This window comes from Bacillus rossius, chromosome 6 (genome assembly GCF_032445375.1).
Source record: "Bacillus rossius redtenbacheri isolate Brsri chromosome 6, Brsri_v3, whole genome shotgun sequence".
NCBI classification, from domain to species: Eukaryota; Metazoa; Arthropoda; class Insecta; order Phasmatodea; family Bacillidae; genus Bacillus; species Bacillus rossius.
The window spans coordinates 73,113,908-73,128,250 of NC_086334.1; the positions used below are offsets into that span (position 1 = coordinate 73,113,908).

General features: G+C 40.3%; 1 long non-coding RNA gene across 1 annotated transcript in view; it reads left to right on the forward strand.

Moving 5' to 3' along the window:
• The first annotated feature begins 7,213 nt into the window (after positions 1-7,213).
• Positions 7,214-14,343, forward strand: part of LOC134533572 (uncharacterized) — a 127,364-nt gene continuing 120,234 nt past the window's right edge. Inside the window, exon 1 of the long non-coding RNA XR_010075339.1 lies at positions 7,214-7,359. This is a non-coding gene — a long non-coding RNA (uncharacterized LOC134533572). The remainder of the gene's footprint in view (positions 7,360-14,343) is intronic.

Genomic DNA, 14,343 nt, shown 5'->3' on the forward strand with positions numbered 1-14,343 from the left:
TTGATTATGAGTATTGAACACATACATGAAAAAGAATATATGAATTAATGAATAATAATTAATTTTAATGATTCAGATGTATGCGGCCTGTGATTGGAACATAACACATATTAATTAAATACAAAACGACAACAACGATAACACATGCCCTTAACTATAAACAAATACATACACAAAACATAACACTTCAACTGCGAATAATCTGTAATTAAAAAGGTGTTATTAAGGGGAAGTAAATATGGTGTAGATTGATAATAATAAAATTCTGGGTTGATATGGATTATTGTGGCTTTCCTGGTTATTTTTATGTTGTTTAATTTTCAGGATATACGTAGGCACAGATTTATATTCAACCAAAAGTTCGTCAATTTAAACTTATCATCACTCAAAAGTTCATGTATGATAAACAGTTCAGTGTTCAAACTCTTCAACTTATTTAAAATTATCGTAGCTCAGTGTTGAAAAAAATCTAAGTGCAATAAATAAATATCTTAGAATTTATTTATTATATAATGTTTTCACCTCGGCTGTAGCTCAGGGTTTGCAGGAGTTCTGCTCTAAGACCACTGAGTAGAATGAACTGTAAAGGACACTGAAAAAAAAAATATTAATTTATAATACTGTTCCATCAGATGTTAAAAATGTACTTAATATGGGTAATTAACTTTGCAATAATCATCAGTCTCAACATTAACATCGCATAAAAGTCCGTACCAAGGACGCTACCAAGATCACGATGGCTACTTTTGGCTTATAGCATAAGCCTCAACTTAATTTGTTGGTAACTTATCTTTTTACCGCCTGATATTGCTGCAAACACTCACGTTCGTAGCTATCACCATACCAATTAATATTAAGTCACTGAATTTACTTGATCTTTTAAGATTATGCCAAAAATGCTAATTTAGATTGTAACCGATCCGGACACACCAGGTCGGCCACAACCACTAAGCGGACATATCACCCTTATACACTTCACTAGTGAAACACTAGTTCGGCAAGCACTGTAAGTGTGAGTTAAAGACGTAATGGGGCTGACCCTAACGAACAGACTTAATACAAGAGGTACCAAAATATATATTTTATTTTATAACAATTCAAAACAATATCATCACAAATAACAACTGTATAAGATATTGATATAGTGGAAATAGATACATTCATATAAAACAAATTTATGTTAAACGCCCATGTCTAAATGAATTGCGCTATAATTACGGGCGCACAGTCACATACGAATTACAAATGCAACACACATACATGTCTGCAAAATCTGACTTACTTCCTCTAGACCTTACCCTTAATAACGTTAGTAATACGATAAGTTAGAGCGCATATACAAATCAACGCACTTGTACAAACAGTACATGCCTTAAACGCATACTCATGTACGCCATTCAAGTGTTTGGTAGCTAAGTAAATTATCATGAACAAATATAAATATACCCGTATAAATATCTGTAATTAAGAACTCTTAATACACAACACGAATAAATCAGAATGCATCTCCTACTAAAGTTAGATGAGCCTAACAGCCCCTAGCAAAATTAAGAACGTAAGGAGGTACTACACCCGAAATAACAATAGAAATCCGCAACTCCCGAACACAGACCACTTGCTGTGTTTGCAAAAGGAAAAAGGCGCAGCTAATAAAGCGCAGCTAATAAAGACGCGGCTCTATGTTCAAACATAGTAACGGCTTACAACCACTGCCATAAGGGCGATCAAGGACCCGACGGGCATAGTAACGGTGTCAGAACGAGCTCGAAGTGCACATGTCGGTGGACAGCCTTGCTCAGAGGGAGCGATGACTGCAAGGAATAGCCTCAGACCAGGGGCTTATATACCAGCAAAAACTAATCCGATAGGGGCGCTAAAATCGCGGTACACAGGGGAAAGGAGGAGAAAAGAGGGGAAGGAGGGGCGGCATAGCTGGACTAGAGGTGGGGCGGGCAAGTTTAAGAAGGGGAGGGCGGGGAAAGTATTGGCGGGCCACCGGGGCTTGCTGAAATTGGCTACAACTCCCCCCTCCCTAAGCTCCTCAAGCCTGCGGGGAACGTCAGTGCAAAAAGATTTGGCAACGTCCAGTCTCAGTGCAATCATTAATCTTGAAGCGTGACTGGTAAGACTACGTCGCATTTTCTCACATCACCTAAGTTTGAAGTTGTATTGAGCTTGACCCATTTCAGCATAGATAAACGTTCACAGTAGCAGGGTCAGTCATAACACATATCAGGCACAGGTACCAAAATCATCTCATGGGGGCGCCAAGGAGCGGCTAACCATCCCACCGGTACCCCTCTTGAGGCCTGCAAGAAAAGGCACAGAAAACGATCGCTGACCCGAATCAAACGCCTCCAGACATCCACCAGACTCGGGAAGTCGGAGAAACGCAGAAAGCCAGAATCTAGTTAATCTTGTATCCACTCACGCCACCCATTCCGGGGTGGACCGATGTGTTGATCTCGACGAGAAATCTATCCCGCAGGCGAGGTACACTCTAGCAGGAGGGAGAAGAACGGGATCAAGCAGACGTCTCTGTCACTGTCCCGACGAGGCGATCCCACGAAGATTAGCCCCGGCGTGACTGCGCCAGGAAAGGACGAAGAAGAATACAAGGGCGGGCGCGACCAGGCTAAAACAGGTAACAGAGGTGGGGGGGAGCCGCACAGCACCGAACAAACATGGAGAGAACACTCTTACACCTACATATACAAAAAAAAGGGGCTCCTAAACTGCTTTATTGCCATAGAAGGGCTTTATCTGCTCCACATGGGCCTTGCGAGATTTTCTAGGATTTTTACAATCATTAAGCAGAACAGTGTTCTTACCAAGAAAACGATCTATAACAAAAGTACCTGCATAAGGGGGCATAAGCTTAACATTGAGCTGCGAAGCTAAACTAGGCAATTTAAAACTCCTAACTAAAACAAGATCACCTACTTGATAAGCATGGTCACTCCTATTCTTAATATAAGCCTGGGCAACATCTAGGCGTGCCTTGGTAAGGTTGCAAGAAACAGAATCTAATCTATTTTGAAAAGAGGCTTTGCGGAGAAAACGACGGCGGCGACCTCTTTTGCGCCCCGTCAAGGCCGGTTTTCCGGACACAAAGCCCTGTAGTGTCCTGGTTGTTTACATTTAAACACGTGCGGTTGTTTATTTCTACCCTGGGATCCGAACAGTTAACAACTGCATGATTTTTTTTTTTTCATACATCTAGCTATATTTATTCTTATAAGGAGAGTGTTACAGTAATAACAAAAACATTCATGTGTAACCGATCCGGACACACCAGGTCGGCCACAACCACTAAGCGGACATATCACCCTTATACACTTCACTAGTGAAACACTAGTTCGGCAAGCACTGTAAGTGTGAGTTAAAGACGTAATGGGGCTGACCCTAACGAACAGACTTAATACAAGAGGTACCAAAATATATATTTTATTTTATAACAATTCAAAACAATATCATCACAAATACCAACTGTATAAGATATTTATATAGTTTAAATAGATACATTCATATAAAACAAATTTATGTTAAACGCCCATGTCTAAATGAATTGCGCTATAGTTACGGGCGCACAGTCACATACGAATTACAAATGCAACACACATACATGTCTGCAAAATCTGACTTACTTCCTCTAGACCTTACCCTTAATAACGTTAGTAATACGATAAGTTAGAGCGTATATACAAATCAACGCACTTGTACAAACAGTACATGCCTTAAACGCATACTTATGTACGCCATTCAAGTGTTTGGTAGCTAAGTAAATTATCATGAACAAATATAAATATACCCGTATAAATATCTGTAATTAAGAACTCTTAATACACAACACGAATAAATCAGAATGCATCTCAGTAATTGTAACCGATCCGGACACACCAGGTCGGCCACAACCACTAAGCGGACATATCACCCTTATACACTTCACTAGTGAAACACTAGTTCGGCAAGCACTGTAAGTGTGAGTTAAAGACGTAATGGGGCTGACCCTAACGAACAGACTTAATACAAGAGGTAACAAAATATATATTTTATTTTATAACAATTTAAAACAATATCATCACAAATAACAACTGTATAAGATATTTATATAGTGGAAGTAGATACATTCATATAAAACAAATTTATGTTAAACGCCCATGTCTAAATGAATTGCGCTATAATTACGGGCGCACAGTCACATACGAATTACAAATGCAACACACATACATGTATGCAAAATCTTACTTACTTCCTCTAGACCTTACCCTTAATAACGTTAGTAATACGATAAGTTAGAGCGCATATACAAATCAACGCACTTGTACAAACAGTACATGCCTTAAACGCATACTTATGTACGCCATTCAAGTGTTTGGTAGCTAAGTAAATTATCATGAACAAATATAAATATACCCGTATAAATATCTGTAATTAAGAACTCTTAATACACAACACGAATAAATCAGAATGCATCTCCTACTAAAGTTAGATGAGCCTAACAGCCCCTAGCAAAATTAAGAACGTAAGGAGGTACTACACCCGAAATAACAATAGAAATCCGCAACTCCCGAACACAGATTACTTGCTGTGTTTGCAAAAGGAAAAAGGCGCAGCTAATAAAGCGCAGCTAATAAAGACGCGGCTCTATGTTCAAACATAGTAACGGCTGACAACCACTGTCATAAGGGCGATCAAGGAGCCGACGGGCATAGTAACGTTTTCAGAACGAGCTCGAAGTGCACATGTCGGTGGACAGCCTCAGACCAGGGGCTTATATACCAGCAAAAACTAATCCGATAGGGGCGCTAATATCGCGGTACACAGGGGAAAGGAGAAGAAAAGAGGGGAAGGAGGGGCGGCATAGCTGGACTAGAGGTGGGGCGGGCAAGTTTAAGAAGGGGAGGGCGGGGAAAGTATTGGCGGGCCGCCGGGGCTTGCTGAAATTGGCTACAACTCAAGGCCGGCGTCGGGATAGGCCCTGACGAAGAGACGCCTTTTCTTACTTCTTTCTACATAACATAATTCACGGACGCATTTCCGCCCACGGCGGTATGCTATTTTACAAGATAGCCTGCGGCTGTAAACACTGCAGCCAAGAACAGGTAATCTAAATGTTGGTGATTAACAATCACATCAAAACAATATGTAAACACAATTAAATATAAGATATCTGTGGTGAGACAAAAATTACAATAAATAACAGAAGTGAAATTACAACAATGAGTTAAACATGGAATCAGGTTAGGTTTGATGATAGTATAGTCAGTTCAATGTTTATGAATGCTAAGCTGTAGCATGACAGTTCCGTAGTTTGAAGGTTCGACATATTACATTAGAAGGTTAAACAACAACATAGTATCATAACTAATAAAGAAATACATATATGATAATAAAACAATTAATTAATAGTCTTATGTTGCTGTACGCGGTACCATGTACCCGTACATTAAGGCATATACCGACGGTTCCCATGAATTATTAGATCAGAAGATTATATTAAAACAGTTGAAATGTTCTAGAACTTTGCGGTCGTGTATCAAATTTGAGACTAAATGCTACAAAAAGGCGGTGTTGCAGCTGGGTGACACAGGGCAGAGAGTTCAGTTCCGGGCGATAGTGTCGTGGGCGCGGCGGAGTCCCGAGCGAAGTTCCGAGCTAGGCGTCGAGCGGATCCTCGGCGAAGGGGAAGTGCGTCGGTGGCGGCGGAGTGCGGCGACGGAGTCCCGCGGCGGAGATCCACGAGGGGCGCTGCGGCGAGAGTTGCGCCAGAGGTGCGGCCCAGCGAGGTGTGCGGATTGTAAAAATGAGTGACTGTGGAATAGACATTTATTTAAGTGAAATTAATTATTTTATATTTTAGAAAATTATTTATAAATGACAAAAGTAGTGGCCATCAATAAAACTGTGTGTGTAATAAAATCTTTAATTGGGCTATCCTTTTACGAACTCAGTGTATCGTAACAATATTTTATAGGAATTGGTAATGGAGTTAAGATATTTTGCGCTCTAAGACTAAGTTAAACATTGTTTGTAAGGGCTTTTTTATTAATTAATAAGGCTGAAAATGGTAGAAACTGTTTGTCTTTGATATGAGGAAAGTTGGGACTCTTTCGGGCTTGCGGTGAACTCCGCTGCTCTTGACTAAAGCGCTGCAGGATTTCAGCGCTTGGGGCGAGACAGAACTTTGTTCGGTTGTGAGAGAACACTTAATCCTTAATTTTACTTAACAACCGTGTCCTTTCTTTCATTTCGTACTAAAAAATCAAACGGAAGTCAAACTGTTGTGAAAGAGATTGTTTTTGAATGAATTCACGTGGCTATTTGTTGCACGAGTCTTTTGAAGATTTAGCTAACTGCTCGCCGATTAGAACCATGGTTGTAATATTTCTTATTTTTTTAGAAGTTAGTTTGAATGTCAAATAAGTATTCATAACATAATATAGAGCAAGAAATATATTTTAAAATGTTATCTTGAAAACATAGAACGTACTTATTTAAACATAATATCACTAAACACTATCTTAGTATGCTGATAAAGTTAGGCAAGACAAGCTTAACGTTTACTAGTACAGGCAACTTAAAAATGTTGACGTTCTATTTTTTCAACAAAAATTAAATTAAATTAATAAGAAAAAACTTTAAACTAAATTTGACATTCTTTCTCGTTCTAAATTAAGTATTTGATAAGTTAATTGTGTTTTTTTTGGTATTCTGGTACTATTTTTTACAAAAAAATGGGAATTGTCTGTAAAGTCGGTTTACGGAAGATAATTTTACGTGATAACGTCATAAGAATACATTGATGAAAAATTGCAAACTTGTTAATTTTCAAATATTATTTAAAGTTTTTGCAAATTTATTTTAAATAATTTTTTTATTTAAATGTTATTACGAACAATTTGTTAAAAAGCCCGCCTTAACCTGTTAGATATTATAGAAGATTTTCTCGCACGGTGTTTGGCCGGTTCTGCACGCTCGGCTCAGACGGAACGTGACAATTTTTCGTGCGTGCAGCCGGCGTTAATCGATTTATAAGACGATATCACGTCAAAAATAACATGTTATTTTTGTTTTTCTGAAGTAATGATACAAGTTCAAATAAGAGGTTTTCATTTCGGTAATTAAATGCACGACTGACAATCTGCACTGTCGTGTTGGATTGTTCTGATCCGCGCTTCAGCACGGGTGCTCCGTGTTGTTGGAACGATCACCCTTGAGGCGAGGGAAGCGAGCTGGGTGGTTGCTGGCGGTGGGACTGCCTGGGGCCTGTGATCGACCCAGGAGAAAGAGACCAGGAGAACAAACATCGCGCTCGGGCCCGATGTGGCAAGACGTGCGCGCAGAAACGTAACGAAGGTAAATATAATTTTTCCATCACGCTTTACGTCTCACCACCAACGAAGTCGTCAAAGAAGGACGGAATTGTCCTTACCCAGAATTCACCGGAATCGATTTGGAAAACAATGGAAAATCTAAACCCAGAATCGTACCAAGATCTTTGTGAAAGTTAGTACAGTTGTTTACCCCGTCACCAGGTTCGTTGTATGCATTATGTTTAAAATAATTACATTTGTTGAAAAAATATTGGTATCTTGTGTACAAAATGACACAGCTCTCTTTTATCATGGGTGTCCAACTGGTGGCCCGCGCGCTGCATGTTGCCCCAGAGTGTTAATTGCGGCACGCCCTGTTTGTATAAAGATGTTTATAAACACTCTTTCACGCTACGCTTCCATTAATTATAAGCAATTCACAAAGCAAGCCCCTTTTCGGCAGTAAAGAACTTCTCAATCTACCGTGTAGAGGAGAAACCCCAATTTTGAAGTGCTCAACAGATATAGCCGTTCAATAAAACAAGACACCACTTACATACCCTTAACATTGCACCTGAAAAAATTAATGCAGCGTGGGCCTACAGTTAGAGTATGATGCAACCATACTGGTGATTTGGGTTCGATCCTACTTTTGATCCTGGTTTTAATTTTTGCTTACGTAAAAGTTCATATTAATTTACTAAAATTATAAATTATTTTTTATTAAATGTTCTACTACTGGGATGAAGGTAAAATTAAATAATCAAAACTCTCTTATTAAATGCACAACATTCTTAATGTTTCAAATACATACCTAATTATGATAAAATTTACACATCGCTGTTACATTCATTTTCTACAGATTTTATGCAAACTTGCGAGTGATACTTATCCCAAAAACACGGAAAACATATGTTCTGTTTTCATCATACGCATTGTATGAATACGACAGTGATATATCAACCGTTTTATTTAAGCAATGAAAGAGAAAATCAGATTTAGTTACTAGTGGTTCTATCAGTTTTGAAGAATGTTAGTAAAATTTAGAGATTTAAATTTGTAAATAACTAATGAATTAATTTTAATACTTTCTCACGCAAAGTTATTTCCCGTTCTTGTATAAGAGTAAGGGCATAGATGCACACAGAACTTCAAAATATTTTCATTTTTAATACCGTGCAAGAAAATATTACAATGCGGAAAAATTTCATTATTATGGTCTGTATGTGAAAATTATTTTTTTCTTGTATTTTCAAAAAAAAATTCAAGTTATTTATAAAAAATAAAAAAAAAATTAGCCTATGTGGTACTGAAACCGAGTCGCCACAAGGCAGTCTAACTCTCTATCTACTGTGCTTCGCTGGCTTACCTATTTAAAACACCTACCGCCATCCCTATGGAAGCTGTATATACCTCCTCCTGCTTCCCTTGTGTTTTAAGCTGATGAAGATGATTACAGGCGTAGATTTTCTACTATGTTTCTGATATATATACATATATATCGGGGCCGATGAGAATTCACCTGCAATCAAATTTTTTCAGTCAAAAATACAATTTAACATTAATACATTAGCCCATACTAAAAGGGTTTTTATCAATAAACGCTTTATTTAAACAGCATTTCGAAGGCTTTTTTTTTAGTAAATTAAAACAAAAAAATTACATTTCCTTCTAAGATTTTGAGCACGGGGCTGGCACATTGGTTAAAAAAAACTTCAACACTTAAAAAAATCATGGCCAAACTAAAATCTACCTGTCAATCGATTCATAGCATGATAAACTGTGTTAGTGTATTTAGTAATAGTAAGCGCGAACCCCCTTCCTATCAAGATTAAACCTGGCAGTTCACTCAGAGACTGTGCCAAAATATTAAATGACATGCCTGAAAACATATTTCCTTGCTATCTGGCTACAGCATGACGGTGCACAGAAATGTATCTGTGTCACCAGTTGATGCACGAGATAATATACATAGAGACAGCTTCCTGCTTACAGCACACGAGCAATACCTATGTAAAGAATTTCTCATCTCCCAAGGGGAAGAGGGAGAGTCTCGAAGAAATAAACACTAAGTTCAGGCGTTAGAAATTTTTCCTTTTATTATTTAGGATTGTTTTCAAAGTGCAAAAGGTAATAACAACAACAATTTATATTAATAGCTGCACACCACATTTGCCACTAAAACTAACAGTTTTGCAGATTACAACCATGCTGGTGGATAATACATTTATATAAATCTCCTAAAATCACCTCATGCCACATTCGCCACTAAAACTAACAGTTTTACAGATTACAAACATGCAAATGGGTAATACATTCATATAACTTTCCTAAGATCACCTCATGCGACATTTGCCACTAAAAGTAACGGTTTTGCAGATTACAAACATGCTGGTGGCTAATACATTTACATAAATCTCCTAAGATCACCTCATGCCACATTTGCCATAAAAAGTAACGGCTTTGCAGATTACAAACACGCTGGTGGCTAATACTCACATAAATGTCTAATTAATTCTTTAAAATTGTATATTGTCATCAATCAAGTTCACATAAAAATTTATGACTTTAATATATATATATATATATATATATATATATATATATATATATATATATATCAAACGCGGACTATTCTGCTTCACAATAGCCACAATAATTCTTCAAAAGTCACGCCACACTTAAATAATTATTGTGCAGTAATCAGGCCGTTATCCAATACAAACTAAAATCTATTCCAACCTGGGTCACCGATGATTTCTGCCCTTCCTCGAAAAACAGGCAAAATCCAGAAAAATGGCTGCTTGCGGCGCGGAGAAATGGTATAATCCCATCTCAGGAATTTCAGCTATCGGAGGAACGGGACAATTCCACCACAGGAATTTGCTGCCATCGGAGAAACGGGACAATTCCACCACAGTAATTTTCTGCCATCGGAGAAACGGGACATTTCCACCACAGGAATTGGCTGCTACCGGAGAAACGGGGCAATTCCACCTCAGGAATTTCGGCCATCGTAGACCAACACGACACAAAACATGTTATAGCTCACTGCTGTACTATTCGCGCACCGCGAATCCACAACCTCTCATGTGAGTCGTACAACTCTCGTCAATCCCCATTTCCCTTGTCCAGCCCAACACTCTTCCTAGACGCTACCCGTGATAGTCTCGTCTCCAAGACTCCCCGAAAACAACTTAATCACAGCTCGCCTGTTTTTCTCCAGCTTGACCAACCTCGTCCCTCTCCACCTCTCCACCTCACTTCCTATGTTTCAAGCAGCTCAAAACAACGACAACATAAGAACAACGCAACCACCAACCTTACAAACCAAAATTTCCCGCGTCACACTCACCGCAAAAAAAAAGGGTGCTGCCAGCACACGGCTAGCAGTGACGCTTTACGGTTAAACAGGCACAACATCACCCGGACGAAGAATAGAAACAAACAGGTGACGGCCAAACTCATCACAGCCACCCCTCCCAAAAAAAAACCCTACCTCGCTCCTTTCCTCTCGGCACGAAAGCATTCGGCAATAAAGGCATCCCAAAGTGAAGCATACTCACAACCTTTAAAACACACAGTGACAACAAGAAATCCCAAAACTCAAAACCCCAAAATCATCCCACCCAACAATAGCAAAAAAAAAAACCAAGAAGAAACACAAAAAAAAAACAATTTAACATCCTCACAAGATAAGAAGCTCAACAGACACTAGAACGCATGCCGCTCGAAGCATAACCGATTAAACCAGCTGTTAGTTTAAGGAGGTGTAAATTTTTTCAACGACGAGATGTGGGCTTTCTTGATAACAAATCCCTTATCAGGATCCCCCAAATTTACGGTAACTGGAGTGAGGAAAGACAGCACCCGATAGGGACAATCATAATTAGGATACAATTTACTGGATACATAATCCACCTTTTTGCTTAGGCTGACTTTTCTACACACCACAAAGTCATTAGCAACGATATTGGACACCAATCTCTCTTTATTGTATTTCTTCTCCATAACCGTGTGGGCTTTATTCAAGGCTTGTTGAGTTTCACGCCAAACTTCTTCTAACTTCCTGCCTGACTCTTCGAAACATCCAGGGGGAATTCCCCAAAGACTTAATAGTGGGTGCGGCAACTCTCTACCGAACATCACCATACAAGGCGTTTTTCCAGTCACCCCATGTGGGACTGAGTTTAAGGCTACATTCAGGGATGACAAATCAGTATCCCATCCCCTCTGTTTCTCATGATGGAAAATGGTAAGAGCAGCCTTAATTGTTTTGTTCACCCGCTCCACCAGGTTCGGGCACGGGTAGTAAGGACTGGTATGAACCTGTTTGGTTCCCCAATGGAAACACATGTTTTTCATGTTTTGCGAAGTGAAGTAGGTTGCATTGTCTGAAATAAGCAACTCGAGGCTACCGAAAACCTTCCACATCTCATTCTCCAATTTGCTACAAATGGAGTTCGCTTTCATGTCTCTAAGTGGCATTAGCACGACATATCTAAAAAAAACCATCAACCAGAACTAAGAGGCAATTGTGCCCCCTACTTGAGCGTGGAAGAGGACCAAATATATCAATATATACTCTCTCCCACACTCTCTTAGGAGTCTGTACTGAATACATTCCCATTTTCGAATGTTGAGGTTGCTTGATTAGTTGACAATCGGTACATTTCCTAACATAATCCTTAATTTCCCCGTGCATACCTTCCCAAAAGAATTCTTTGTGTATCTTCTTTTCGGTTTTCGCACACCCAAGATGGGCTCCTAAAGTCGAATCATGGAAATATCGTAATATCATGTGCCGCACATTCTTGGGTGCCCAAACCTTTTTATTACCCTTTTTGTTCATGTGATAGATTATTCCCTTAACTAACACGAAATTTCTGCTTTTCCCCGTCCTAATCTTGTTTCGGATCTCCATCCCTTCCGCGTTTTTTTTTTGCCATTCTTCAATATTCACAAAGACTCAGGAATATGATGAATAACGGCACAAGTCTTTCGTTTTCCATTTTCCTCATTCCCTCCCAGTACGAATTCTGAGGCATCATACATGCGCGAAAGCGCATCTGCAATACAATTATCTCTGCCATTTACATGAATGATTTTAAAACGAAAACGTGTGAGACGCATGATCCACCTTCCCAGTTTACCGAGTTGGCGAGGATGTGAAAACACCCAAGTTAGGGCCTGGTTATCTGTCATCAAATCAAACTCTGCGTGCTCAAGATAACTTGCGAAACGCTCTACACCAAAAATGCACGCCAGTGCTTCTTTTTCATATGTACTATAGGACTGCTCCTGATTATTCAAAGCTCGACTTGCATATGCAACGGGCTTCATCTGTCCTTTGCCCTGCAGTAATACTGCTCCTATGGCCAAACTACTGGCATCTACCTGAAGTACAAACCTTTCGTTAAAATTGGGTAGCTGGAGGATCGGAGGATGCGAAATGGCGTATTTTAGATCCTTGAAGGCCCGTTCCTGCTCCTCACCCCATTTGAAAGGAATATTCTTACGCTTCAACTGATTTAATGGAGCACACCTCTCTGCATAGTTCGGAATAAACTTGGCAAAATACCGCAATATCCCAATAAATCTCATGACCCTGTGCCGGAAATTAGGCATTTCGTCACCTTTTTTAATTTTTCTATAATTTTAAAATTTTTTAGGGTTTCTTATTTTTTTAATGTATTTGGTTGTTAATGGGGGTGATTTACTTTTTGTTAGGCCGGTGTACGCCATGGATTTAAACTTTGTGCCAGTGGACCGAAGCCCCTTCCCAGGGGGCCAATCTGATATTTTGCTGTCTAAGGTGGACATGGTCAGCCCGGTTGAAATTTCTCTCGCCTGCAGTCACCTCCCGAGTTTGTAATTTTAATTCCCTGCATGACCAAAACTGCATAGAGCAGCTCCTGGGCTGCAAGCTGCTACCTTGTAGAGGCCTGCTGAGAAAAACATGGCTCGTCACGAAGCAGTCTCCAGTGGAGCTGCGTTCCCACTGGAGTGGCGTTTTCTGTGCCCCCCTTCCTCTCTCTCCACCTCACTTTAGTTCTGAGAAATCAAGCCAGAAGTAGTGACCTGACATGAACTTATCCACGAGACCTAAAGAGACCTCCACGAAACCTAGCAGCAGAAAAAAGCAACTTCACCAATGGTGGCCAGCGAGCTGAGACTACGCTCGTGACACCTGGCGGCGAGTCAGTTCACCGCCTCCGTTAGTTCCCCTTTACGCCGCCAGAGCGCAGCGCTACTACGCCTTATGGCCCTATGCTTCTTCCTCCCGACCTGTAGAAGTCGATTGTTCGTTGCCTTCGTTTCGGTCCGGTAGAGAGCGCGCATGTCGTATTCTTGTCACGCCCGCCTCGGACTCCTTCGGAAATTTACGGCTTAGAACCGAACCTTCCCCCCTCCTCCCAAGGGCTTTAGCGCCTGTTTTAATTAGAAGCCTTGTCCGCCATCATCGGGACTTAGTTCTCTGAGCCCGGCTGCTGACTACGTGTTCTCGGCGTCCTCTGCGCTAAGAGGCTTTTCGCGGGAACGGCGATTTTCGGTTGCAGAAGAGATGTAGTCAATTGCTCTAAGGGATGTGATCCCATTTGTTCAGTAGTCGGTCAGTAGTAGTAATTAGTTCAAGTCATGTCTCTAATTTTTAAGTTTTACTGTTTTTTTTTTTAAATTTTCGGCTTCGTTCGCGCATCCGCGTCTTCTCAGTCCGTGGCATCCTGATGTCGGCGCGAGACACCTAGTGAGCTCCGAACTCTACACCCTGTTTGGTGAGTAATCCGGCCTTTTCCCCCACATTCCCGTTGGTTGGCCTTTTGCGCCGACGGTGTAGGACTGTCTGGAAGCAAGTCTAATTCGTTTCGAATTTAATTTGGGTTTCAGACAGGGTCGAAGTGCTGGAGAGACAAATTGCTCCCAGCTCGTGGTCCTGTAACCTCCACTCCGGGTCACGTTAGAAGAGATGTTTCCGCGACCCGACGTTATCTTTTGAAGACCCGGGTGGTAATGTAAAATCAGCATC